We start from the raw sequence: 13590 nt of genomic DNA on the forward strand, positions 1-13590 counted from the left end.
TCATTCGCATTCCACTTTTCCTGATGGGGGTCATAGTGGCAACAGGCCGAGAAGGTCAGTCCAGACTTCTCTATTTCCAGCCACATATTCCAGCCCTTCCTGGGCAATCCCCAGATTTTCCCAATCCAATTGTGAGATATGAAATAACCAGTAGGTCCTGGGTCTGCACTGTTGGACGTGCCTGATACAGCCCTATTGGTAGCCGATCAGGGGGCAACATAGTCCAGTGCCCAAGCTAGTACAATACAGTGCCTCCTCTTGATTTGAAGAAGCAGCAGTTCTACTTCGAGGCTCTCCTGGATTGCTGAGCTCCTCAACCTATTTTGAAGAGTAATCCCAATAAGCCTGTTAAGAAACCTCATGTTTGCCCATTAAGTTATTTTTTTGGTCACCACCCACAACTAGATGATAGAGACTTAGATTGACTGGTAAACAGAGATCTTTGACAACTGCATGTAATATAAAATGACACAATAAGGAATGTGTCAACATGACATTTTTTCATATCTTGATCATTTCCAGTTCACAAGATTATCATAATGTTAAAAGTGATCATTCCATGGGTAGCTGTTCTCATTTGTCAGAAACAGAAATAAACTTATAAACTATCATTTGAAAAATCCTTGTTTTTAAATTTTTTTTTTTTTTTTACATTAGTATGTATTTTATAGCATGCACTTTGGTTTCTCTACTTAAACGCCCAGGACAACTTCATTCCCCAGTTCACAAAGACCTTTTGTATGTTTATGAAATATCTGACCTTTTGGATATTGACTGAACATTAGGCCTCTTGTATGTTATCCTTGTATTGCTGCCAACAGTTTTGCATGCTAATCGAAGGTCCAGCCGGAGCCCAGATCACCCGTGTCGATGCAGCCTTTGAAGGCTGATCAAATCTCGCAGGTGGTGTTGTGGCTTGTGAAAAGCTGTGTTGCATTATGGGACAGTGCACAGCAGGGGGCAACCTCTCTTTTGCCCCAAACTTAAGGCCCAAGTCACTGGATTCAACTTGGTTCTATTTGACTATGACTTTTATATATCTTGGAGTAGGGTCCTAGGGGTGTTTTTTTATATATATATATATATATATATATATATATATATATATATATATATATATATATATATTTTAAAATGGAATGTTAAATACATACACAGTAGGGTCAGAAACCTTTATTATGAAAGGCGAGAATATAATCTGACTAGCTGGACACTATTGAAACTTCATATTACCTTCATTTTTCAATTGACTCTGAAAGGTTGGCAAGTTGGACGCATGTTTTATTAAAGACAGCAAATTTCATGATACGCTGCAAAACGTGCAGGAAAGACTGAGTTTAGAAATCAGTAACGCCAGAATTCAGAAGGTAGGGTATTTCTTGTGTGCAGGTATGACAGATCCCACCCTGGGCAGCTGCTCATACCCCTGACTGTTGGTGCTTTAGGTCTGTGGAGGCCAGGATTGTGATGGAAACCAATGATTACTAATGCTTGGACATTTGAATGTTTCTTTGGGACAATCCCTCTGTGTTGACAAGGTAGAATATTCTGCATTCTCTGCAAAACTATGACAGGGAGTTATCCATGTCCAATCAAGGATGGGGCTCCTGAGGGGGCTCATATTTTCTAATAAAAGAAAATGGATACAAAAGAAAAGGAATATAGTAAGAAGAGAAGATTTATGTCTTTGTGATTGAGGCTCCTGCCATCCATGCCCCAATAATGAACCCACTTTCAGTTATTCAGATCTTTTCTTCCTTTCATCATGATTCAAAATCAATATTGTCTGCACAACATTTGAATACATGCCACAGTGCATGGTAGGGTGTTAAATGCATAACTGCATCAAGCAGTACACCTTCTGGAATCATCTGTACTCGTTATGTTTCACCACTCATTTACTGCATTTTTCCTCAGTGGCACCCAAAAGAAAACGGGCACCATTTTAGGTCTGTTTGATCTCGAGGGTACATAAAGGGTTCTTTAAAGACACTTTGTCATGTCTAAGTTAAATAGAGTCATGGTGTCGGTGCCCCAGGGACTTGTAGGTGCTGTCGTTTGGTCCTGAGGTCGAATTACTCCCTGTGTAGACATCTGCATGTTCTTAAGTTCTCCTCAAATTGGAATAAAAGTTTCACACAGAGATCATTTGAATTGTGTCACTGAGACACTGTGGAGTCTGTGCTTCTCATCAGTTTCTATGTATGAAACTGATGAGAAGCAGACTGGGCAGATCATTAGGCTGGCAACGCCAAGCATTGAGGATTTGAGTACTGTTGTCTGTCAACAACTCTCTTGTCTTTCCTACTGCTTGCAGGCAACATTCTTAGACGTACATGACATCGTTTTGACACATGAAATTTTTTCTGCAATGCTCGGTATATTTGAAGAAGCATGAAAGCTGTTTTCAAGCCCAAGAGAACTGACCCCTGGTCCTCGTGAAAACAGCAGTCTGGGGCTCGCATCGACCAAACCGCAAACAAGTCCAGAATCAGTCTCAAGTATTAGGGACAACAGTGAAAATGCTCTTAGTAAAGAGTGATTGTATAATTTTTGAGAAATATCATTAGACAAAAACGGTTATAGACTTTGGGACATTACATTAGTTGCCTTCACACTGGAGTCTTTGCTAATTCTTTTCAAATTCATGGTTTGCCATGATATATCCTGAATTGTTTCCAGCCCCAGACACATATTTGGCCCTGTCAAATTGGATCACATCTTCATTAAGGACAATTGAACACATGGCTGTCCTCAAACGCGATTTAAAAAAGTTAATGTATGTGGTGTGTATGACCTCTTAAGCTCACATTTTCCTTTGGCACATCATTGGGGTGCTGACATCTCGAACTTTCTGCTGAAAAGAAAGGAAAACAACAGTTTTTATCCACTCTGTAATTCATTCATTACTGGTTGGGCCTTCTCATCGGGTTGGATTTACTTCTATTGGTCAGGAGCTTTGATGGTGGTCCAAAGTCAAATTCCTGCTATGACTGAAAACATGCCTTCGCACGTCTTTGAATATATCGAGGCTTCTCTGACATTATGCACTCCCAGGCTAGATGCTTTTTCCTCAGCGCATTCAACTTTCTGCTTTCTTCAAAAAAGAGCTGATGGTAGTACGAGTCTTTGCACTCGTTTACCTCTGGGTGTTTACCTCTTTTTCTGAGACAACAATTCACATCTCCACAAATGATCAATAGATTCTGGTGAAAATAAGGATAACTGTGTTTAATATCTTCACAATACAAAGAAGAAAGATCAATCGACTAGCAAGAAGTCCTTTCTGTTCTGATTCAGATAAATGGTGGTCCGATCAAAGCAGACTGACTCACTATACTGAAGTAAAGGAATAGTTAGACCAAAAATGACTAGATTTTCCCCTCAACCCAAATATAGTTGATCAGCCAAGACATGTTTGGACATGTCTGAAGTTTGTTTCTTTAGTTTTGCACTAGAGCTTTTAGGCTAAAGCAGTTAACAAGTAATGGAACCAACTGTTAGCCTGACATTTTCTTCAGTTCCCCATTCACACCTTTAGTTCCTACCTGCAATTATTTACTCATTTGATTTTTCATCAAAACATTCCTTTAAACTGATCGGAATAAATTCAGTAATTTGTAATATATTACCCTTTCAACAAATATGCAACTATATAAGCATATACAAGTAGTAAACACACAGAATAAGCGATCCATCCATCCATTTTCTGTACCTCTTACCCTACACAGGGAACTCTGGGCAGAAGACAGGGGACACCCTGGATAGGGTGCCAACCCATCACAGGGCACAATCGCACACACATTCTCACACTACAGAAATGCCAATCAGCCTACAGCGCATGTCTTTGGACTGGGGAAGAAACTAGAGTACCCAGAGGAAACCCCTGAAGCATTGGGAGAACACGCAAGCTCTGCGCACCCAGGGTTGGGGTGGGATTCGAAACCCCAACCCCAAAGGTGTGAGGTGAGGCCTCCTGTAGTGTCTCGAATTTATCCAAGTGGCGCAATAGTCACTCCTCTGATTTACTATAACTATAGCATATGGTATATATAACTCAACTGAAGTTCTTTTATAGTGGATAAAATGCTTTTAATAGGCACATTGCAAGCATCGATCCTGAAGAAGTGACTGAAAAAGTGATGTAATGGCTGTCATTCTGCTTCTGTCTATACAGTACCTAATGTAAACACCCCTGCTACCTCGACTCTCTGCATGCCGTCTACAAAACAGCTATACCCAGGGCCAGCAACTGTAAATCACAGCCTTGCCAAGCCGGAGAGGCTGGATATTATTTCCATTAGAGACCAATCACTACTCCAGTAAAACAGGGCGAGCGGTAATAAAAGCACTCGGTCAGGCCATTAAGCAGCAGGGGATTAGAGCGAATGGCACAAATGGTCGTATCTCACCTGGAAGAAGAACAGAAGAGGACCAGCACTGATATAGTTTCCTATTTTGTAGATTCGCACTTGAGAAGAGGAACCAGACTCAAAAGGGAGCCCGTCCTTTTCCGGGTGACTCCAGGTGGTGAGATTATGAATCATTACACTATTCATCTGTTAGAAGAGTAACTACATACAGTACGAAATGCCTCGCAAGGATGTTCTGTATGAGCAGATTGTGAATACGAGTCCTGGGATGAGCAAAAGGAACATAACCTTTATGATTACAGCAGCAGCTCTTAGGTATCCAGATGAGATTAAACACTGACACAAGGGTGAGTCCAGTGGACCATCAGGATGATTCCATCAAACTCGGACGGTGAGTGGAGCTACAGCAGTAGAACTGTGTCCGTATTTGGCACCGATATCACATCTGGCAGCAGGAGTACACATGCAGCTTGACAGAGTGCAGATGATTTTGGATATTGGAGTCTCTCATAAGGAGCATGGAAGAACACTTTGCACTGACATACACATTTTGAAAACACTTCTCTCATGGAATTGCCTTGTATGGACCAGGGCTTGAGATTCTTCTTTCAGGCAAGAAGGTTCAGACAAGGGCAACGACTTAGTTCTAGGCAGAACACATGTTTAAGCTAGCAGCTTCAGTGTCTTTCCAGAAGGAATAACAGCTTCCACACTATCCCACATAAAAATGGAATGTCTTGAAATATATTTTCCATGTTTAAGGATTGCAAAAAGTCATTCCCATGCAGTAAAGGCTTGAAAACAGTTTGCTGGTTGATTGGAAAGTCTTCCGAGTACCCTCTGACATAGTGGCTTTATCACTAATTAAATCAATAAGATACCCGTTTGGTTGACTTCCTGCTGTTGGGTTGATTCAAAGTTAAAATCTCTTTCTCACTGTAACTGAACCACGCTCGAGTTTGATCGGAGGATGGTCTTGGACCGGTTGTTTGGTGCGCACCCGAGTGTGACTGCTGTGTTCTCGTCTGCCAAAAGACAAACACACCCGGGGTTCCAATCAAACGTACTAAACACTACATATATGAAAGCACCAAGACATTTGCCAGAATTGTCCTCAACTGAAATATGCAATTTATTTTTTTTTAACCAGTGTTTAGATGACTAATTTGAGTACTTGCAATCACACCACAGACCAATGACCTGTCTGAACAGTGCCCTTTTAAATGGTAGATAAATGAGTATACCGTGGCCAAAACTCGTTAAGGGAGCTCATTTTCGCCAGCCAGGTTTGAAAAAGCATCGCCACAGGATATTTCAGTTTACAAAATGGTGACAGACAAATTAAGTGCAAAAAGGCCTGTTACAACAGTGCAGGAAAGTATGAAGAGGTTTTAAAGGGATTTTGTTTCAACGGCAAAACAGCATGGTATTGTTCTGAATTCGGTATTTAGTTTGATCATGGAAATAGTCAAAGACGTTTACCTTAGTGCACACTCTACCATATTTTTCACGTGAAGTGGCTTGCTATACGAACGCATGCATCAGAGCTAAAGCGAAAGAATGATGGATTTTTTCATATCTGACTTGGCAGTGTGTAAGAAACACAGATTTCAGATCATGGAAATTCCCATTCCAGTGCCATCGTAAATTCAAGATAACATCACCCATCAGAAGCCCTGTGTTAATGTACCATACAGATCCCATTTACACTTTGTAACGTTGGTAATACCGCAGCACTTTGAATTCTGACATGGGGTTTGGCATTGGTGCTTTTCGGGCTTTCGATTACCTTAGAAATGATTAGCCTGTGTGTGTTACATAACGGAAAGACATGTAGACAATGAGGTGCGGTTTGAAATCTCAGACTTCTTGTTCCAAACCAGATGAGAAACAAAACAACGCTAAAGGCTGAAACTCTCCCAATGTGGCCTTCTTGGATTCCCTAGATCATGTTGAGAAATTCCTGGGCCACATAGATGCATAACTTGAAACATAGCTCATTTATAGGGCCGAGGCAAGGCCTGGCTCCTCGTCTGCTCGTCCATTTTGAAAACTTTTTCTGGTTCTTTTGACTTTTTTCGCTCCTATACTCTCTCTCAGTCTTCGTTTTTCTCTTTCGTACTCTCTCTGGTATCTGGCCTGCTCTAAAAGCCAGAGCTGTCGGTCTGTCAAAACGTCTTTCGTTCCCAGAGTACCAAAGTCAGCCTGAATGGTTTTAATTTGGCCTTTCCCTCGTTCCGTTTTGTAGTCACGGTGGTCTCCTGTGCTCAATTTTGTTCAAATCCATCAACACATTCCAGCAGGTTCTGTTATTTTACTGTCTGCAGAAACCTGTAGCTTCAACCATGCTTTTCCAGTTCTTTTAAATTAGATATATTGAGTTTTAGCCCAGACATTTTCTTTTTTAACTCCCAACAACAAATTAAGCCTGGACTTTCGTTTCTTCAGTTATCTCTTGTGAACAAATGTATTTATTTTCACACCTTTTATTAGGCATTTTACTCGCCTGCGCTCTGATGGCTCTGCAACTAGTCCTTGAGCCTCAGTTGAGAAATCTTCCAGGTTCCTGTCGCTGCTTGGCCGATGGTCTCGGTTCTGTTCCTTGCAGAACACATAGGGGATAAAATCTGTTACGGTGCTCTCGATTTTACAGCTGATTTACTGGAGGCATGCGAACACTGGCAGGCTTCAGGAAACACATGCCAAGAATATCATGCAGAGAAGGTCTGGGATTTAAATAAGTCCGTTCCCAACCTGTTAAAAGACAGTTTGATAGCGGAACATTCTTCCCTTTATATATCATAAAACAACGCAGCCTTAGTAAATTTCACATATTATTTGCCTTTAAAATGTGTTGGACAGGAAGTGTCCACGTCTGTCGAAGAAAACAGTGTAGCTTTGACTATTTATATCTGATATAACATTAGTCCTAAAGTATATTTATTACGAAGTTCATGGACGTTCCACAACGTTAAATGTAACTATAAACTGATAAAAGTTCAGTCGTAATCTTTGACACATTACTGTGGTATAAGAGGAATAAAATACGTCGGTACATCCTGCAATTAAAAATAATCCACGTCATGGTGGGAACAGTAGTGCTGCATGATATTGGCCCACATCGCATTACTCTGTCGTTGATTATTATCATATAGTAGCACGCGTACACAATACGTTTGTCTATAAAGCTCTTCAATGTTCACTTTCATTCAATTTCATTGGCAGTGTAATGTAGGCATTGTTAAAACCTGGGCTATGTGAGCATTAAAGTATAATAAAATAGGACAATGAAGTTGGTAAAACTGTAAAATTACTTTTGTGGTAGTAGTGAATCTTTCCAGTTGAGGTGGGGGGGGGGGGGGGGGGGGTCAAGGGGGAAGAAAAGCTGTCACACAAGTAAATTTTGTGTGTTTTTCATTAAAAAAAAAAAAATCCCTGGCTGAAAAATACTTTTATCTGCCCTCTGGCATACATCGGGTCAAACTAGGAGATGTGAACGCAATAAAAGTCAACATTAAAGAGCAGCCTGTCGACAGGTTTTTGACAAACTGCTGGCTGTCCTTGGTTGGTTGAACGCTGATTGTTTTAGTTCTGTTCCTCCCTCGAGGACAAAATCTGTACTGGTTCTCTTTTATTTCACTGCAGATTTACTGCTCATGGCTGCAGAAGGCACGCAAACATCGCTAGGAATGGGGCACATCGTAATTATATTGTTAGCAGTGTGCGGGGATGTAAATATGTATGTTTTTGAGTTTGATAAAAACACATCGTTTGATTCGCACCACACAAGCTAGCAGTTTGAGATCGCTCCGTGAACAGGCGGTTGCTGAAAGACATACCAGGCGGTGGACAGAGACTGATATTCACAGTATTTTAGCACACTTGGTTGTGTTCATTTCCTCAGTTTACTGCCCTAATCATGTCACCCAATAACAATACAATAGGTGATTCAAACTGAAACATAAGGACTACTGTAATAACTTTTAATTATGTAAATATAATTAAAAAGGAAAATTTCTACTTTCTGCTCAAAGCATTTTCAAATACTGTATTCGAGGTTGCCAAGATAATTGTTTTTAGACCAATTTAGACTAGTTTTGATGAGGTTAGTGCATGGGTGTTTTTTTTTTGTTTGTTTGTTTTTTTAAAGGTAAAACTATTCCAAAATTGTATATAAAGCATATAACTGAAATTAAATCTAATTCATTTTTGGCAAACATACCATACCATGTATCTAAAGTACGATCCATGCTGAAAAAAAAAAAACACAAACAGTAGAAACCAGAAATTCTGATGGTTTCCACTACAAATAGCATTACATACCTTTAACTAACCATTAAAACCAATAATCACAATTATTGGTCCTTAATGATATCCACTAGATATAACATGCTACCAATAGAAGACAACAAAGTACCAGTAGAGACCCACAGGGACTATCACTTTTTAAAATTAAAACCAATACAATTCTCATTACAACCATTATTAATTCTAATTCTATGAGGGCTTCTATTGTTTGTTTGTTTCCAGCAGGGTTGTACAGAACCATTTCATTTCATTACTAATGAGAACTATACAGATATTACAGTGATTCAGTTAGTTGACTAAAGAATTTCAGAATATATATATATATATATATATATATATATATATATATATATATATATATATATATATATATGTACACCATATCTCACAAAAGTGAGTACACCCCTCACATTTGTGTAAATATTAGATTATATCTTTTCATGTGACAACACTGAAGAAATGACACTGTGCTACAATGTAAAGTAGTGAGTGTACAGCTTGTGTAACAGTGTAAATTTGCTGTCCCCTCAAAATAACTCAACACACAGACATTAATGTCTAAACCGCTGGCAACAAAAGTGAGTACACCCCTAAGTGAAAATGTCCAAATTGGGCCCAATTAGCCATTTTCCCTCCCCGGTGTCATGTGACTTGTTAGTGTTACAAGGTCTCAGGTGTGAATGGGGAGCAGGTGTGTTAAATTTGGTGTCATCCCTCTCACACTCCCTCATACTGGTCACTGGAAGTTCAACATGGCACCTCATGGCAAAGAACTCTCTGAGGATCTGAAAAAAAGAATTGTTGCTCTACATAAAGATGGCCTAGGCTATAAGAAGATTGCCAAGACCCTGACACTGAGCTGCAGGACGGTGGCCAAGACCATACAGCGGTTTAATAGAACAGGTTCTACTCAGAACAGGCCTCACCATGGTCGACCAAAGAAGCTGAGTGCACGTGCTCAGCGTCATATCCAGAGGTTGTGTTTGGGAAATAGACGTATGAGTGCTGCCAGCATTGCTGCAGAGGTTGAAGGGGTGGGGGGTCAGCCTGTCAGTGCTCAGACCATACGCCGCACACTGCATCAAATTGGTCTGCATGGCTGTCGTCCCAGAAGGAAGCCTCTTCTAAAGATGATGCACAAGAAAGCCCACAAACAGTTACCACATGAAAAGATATAATCAAATATTTACAAAAATGTGAGGGGTGTACTCACTTTTGTGAGATACGGGGTGTATATAGCGGAGTAGCACAGATGACATAACTTTGATTACTTTTTTACCCCTGCTAGGTAGTTAGCGAGCTAGCTAATTAGTACGGCAGCTAGTTAGCATAAACAGCTGCACAACAGGAACAATAAAATTCTTACTATTTCAGATACAACACTTGACTTGCTGTGTTTAAAGTGGAATTTAGATAGGCAATACTCCATCTATACATGACAGCTAACATAACTTGATTAAGTTTACCAATTTACCATTTACCAAGTTCCACTGCTAGGTAGTTAGCAAGCTAGGTATTTAGTACAGCAACTCATTAGCATAGAAGCAGTAACAGGAACAATAAAACACTTAATCTTTCAAACTTTCTACATCCAAATTAGATTTAGACAGCTGACACAAACACTTTATTCTGCTGGCTAGCTATCATACCCAATGTGCGTTTTTGCTAAGTGAATGAATGTGTGTGTTGGGCTGAGCATAACATTAGATGACAGAAAGGCTTTTTTTTTGCCAACTTTATGGAAATTCGCTTAGAATTTGCCAAACGATTTCAATGGACGTGCACAGTATGTGATAGTCCACATAATAAATTAGCGTGTGTGTAATAGAGTCTGTTCTTATTACTTTGGGGGGATTTTATTTATTTATTTTTTTAAAAATAAATTTGAACAGAAACGTTCATCCATCCAGGGTTAGTTTAGAAAACTAACATGAACTACAGCGAGGAATGTTGTCCAGTGACTCTCGTGGGGTCACTCAAGCAGAGCCGTTACGACCTCTTAATGTTTTTAGAACATAAACATCTTTTTTCTTCTTCTAAATTCTACATTTTTTAACATTACACAGTAGTTCGATGACATATGGGGGCTCACTAGCCGAATATCACAAGGGAAACAAAACCACACAAGTAAGAAGCTGTGATAACAATAACAGAGTAAAATGGAAGCTTAAACATCGGGCTGTGGACACAAATTTGTTGTTTAATGTAATAATATCTATAGACTTAGCTATCGTTTTAGTTATGGTTCAACGCAAGGGTTTCCAAACTAGGGGCAAGACCCCATGAGGGCTAGTTTGATATACAAATGTGGTCACAAGAGAAACTCACAAATCCTCTCCTTTGTTTCATTTATTTATTTGACAAATTAATATTAGAAATATCAAAGACGGATTTTGTGTGCTAATATTTTGAAACGTTACTTGAAGTCACATTCAGTCCAACCATGTTTAAATCAAAAATAGTACATGTTATTTCAGTCTTTTCACTATCCTGACACAACACACTAGTGTAGATACAATACAATACAAACGGCTAAATTTCCCATCCATCTACCTCCACGAAACTAGCTAGAGTTGTGGCACAACTCGCATACCCATGTCCTACTTTAGACCACTTTTGAAACTGGAGTTCCTATTACAGCAAGTATTTGAATTTTTTTTTTAAAAACAAAAACTTTTATGTCACCTTTAAAGCTACCAAAAGTTTTTGCATACCAGTCTTCTGGATTTGAAATGACTAGACTACTAGTTTAGTGAATCCTTTTGAATGCAAGGTCAGAGTTTGAGACGCAGATCATGACAACAATCACAACAACGGCAGAAAGTTTTAAAGAGACACAGAACTGTGTCTTCACTGTGATTAACATCGTTGTGCATGAAATCACTAAGCAATTTAAAGTTTGACTGGGAAACATGACGGACAGGGATGTTTTTCTAGATGTTTGGATGTACATAAGATACGCATGGAGTGTGTGAACAATGCCGCTTGCATTACTGCTGCTTCCGCAGGAGCATGCAAAGTCATGCGTCAAGTACATAAAATGGTCAAACGTTAAAGCCGTATATTATAAATGTGAATAATAATTTTTAAAAATGTAGCATGATCGAGGCTTGGGGTCACAGACAATTCATGAAGTCCCTTTGGGGTCATTTGCCATTGAATGTAATAAAATGTATATGTTTAGTTTGTTTTGGTTGTTGATTAATGTAATAAAACCTATAGGTCTAGCTATCATTTTGGTTATTGTTTAATTAAATCTATAGGCTTAGTTATCGTTTTAGTTATGCCCCTTTTTCATTTTAATCCAGTGCTGGCCTTGCAGAACGGCACACTCCTGAATAAATTCAGCTTGATGTATTCAAGGAGGATCTGCACACTGTCCTCTTCACCACAGGCATCTGCAGCATTCCTGAAAGATGAGCTGGCAGGAACCTGGAGGTCTCTTTTGCAGATTTTCACCACATCCATCATGCATCTCATTTGAGATAAGCCTCCTTTGCATGAGCCAGCATTACTGGAAAAAAAATATATATAGATAGATAGATAGATACACAGTATGTCTATATATATATTTAAAACAAAAATCCTCTCTCTCTTTTTTTTTTGCAGGACGGTTTTAGTGGTTTGGAAGCCGAAGACGTCCAGGAAACGAATTCATGACACACACACATTCTCATAAATAAAACTGAAATGGTGCCAGATTTGCTCGCACTGTCGTTCAGTCAATGAGAAGCGGGTAGAGGAAAGGCAGATCTTTAGAAATGGATGTTAAAATGTGCAGTCCAGTTGAATAAGCAAACCTGCACGTCTTTGCCTATGGAGGAATGCAGCTAATGTAAACTGGTGTGCTACAAGTGCAGACATACCAAAGGATGAAGTGTTTTCCACAAACCTCCAAATAACTTAGGAGCCGAGGAGCAGGTCACTAAATAAATCACTTTCAAGTGTGCAAATGAAAGCTATAATTTAGAAGCCGAATGCTTTAGGGTGCAAGGGAACACTTAAGGTTTGCACTCGGCTAATTTATGATGCTGTTGTTAATATATAGTAGTAATGTTACACTAGCTACTGGAGCTTTGAAGAACGTGTCTAGAAGGCTGGGCACTTTGAGATGAAGCTCCGTGCTATAGCGCCATGCTTGTGACTATAGATTTTGGTGGTGTGGGATGACATTTAAGTCATGAAAATTAAGTACACTCGACTTATGCTACAGGCTATTATCTACTGAATGTTTAGAGTAACTCTGATCGCAAAAACCACACCAAGAAAAAATAGTCCAAAAAATCAGTGGAATGGAATAATTTTTTTTTTCATTTTTTAGCACAAGGTCACCATTGTGTGCACGCATTTCTAATATACACATAATGTCCACTCCATCATCCACCTTTATGTCTTCATCTTTGATATATTCTTACAGTAGAAATGATTCTACACATCACAGCCACACCTTCTGCACTTACACTTTGCCTTTGTTTGCGGTAATTCGATTTAATTCCATATATTTGCAATCTTGGTGACAAGAGAGTAACTAGCCCACCCTGGCAACCCTGTCGTTAAGTGTTCAGAAAAACATACTTCTGAACTAGCCCCTGTCCTCTGCTTGAGAAACTGGGGAAAGTGTTTTCCACACTAGATATCACAAGAAATAATTTCATGTCATGTTTAAAATAATAAATGCTCAAGTCTGTAAGATTGACAAGGCAGCTACTAGGAAAAGGCATTCATCAGCCATGTGTTTGTACAATCTTGGGAGTGTAAACAGGAAGTGATTCGAACAAATTTAAGTTCTTGTGCACTATTAATAGTGTGCAAACAAAAAAATAAAAAATAAAGTAAATACATGAAGATACTCGCAAAGTAAGAGGTATTTGAGTAGTTATTTAGGTAGCTAAATAAATAAGATAAATAC

The sequence above is a fragment of the Ictalurus punctatus genome, chromosome 22 (genome assembly GCF_001660625.3).
Source record: "Ictalurus punctatus breed USDA103 chromosome 22, Coco_2.0, whole genome shotgun sequence".
Lineage (NCBI taxonomy): Eukaryota > Metazoa > Chordata > Actinopteri > Siluriformes > Ictaluridae > Ictalurus > Ictalurus punctatus.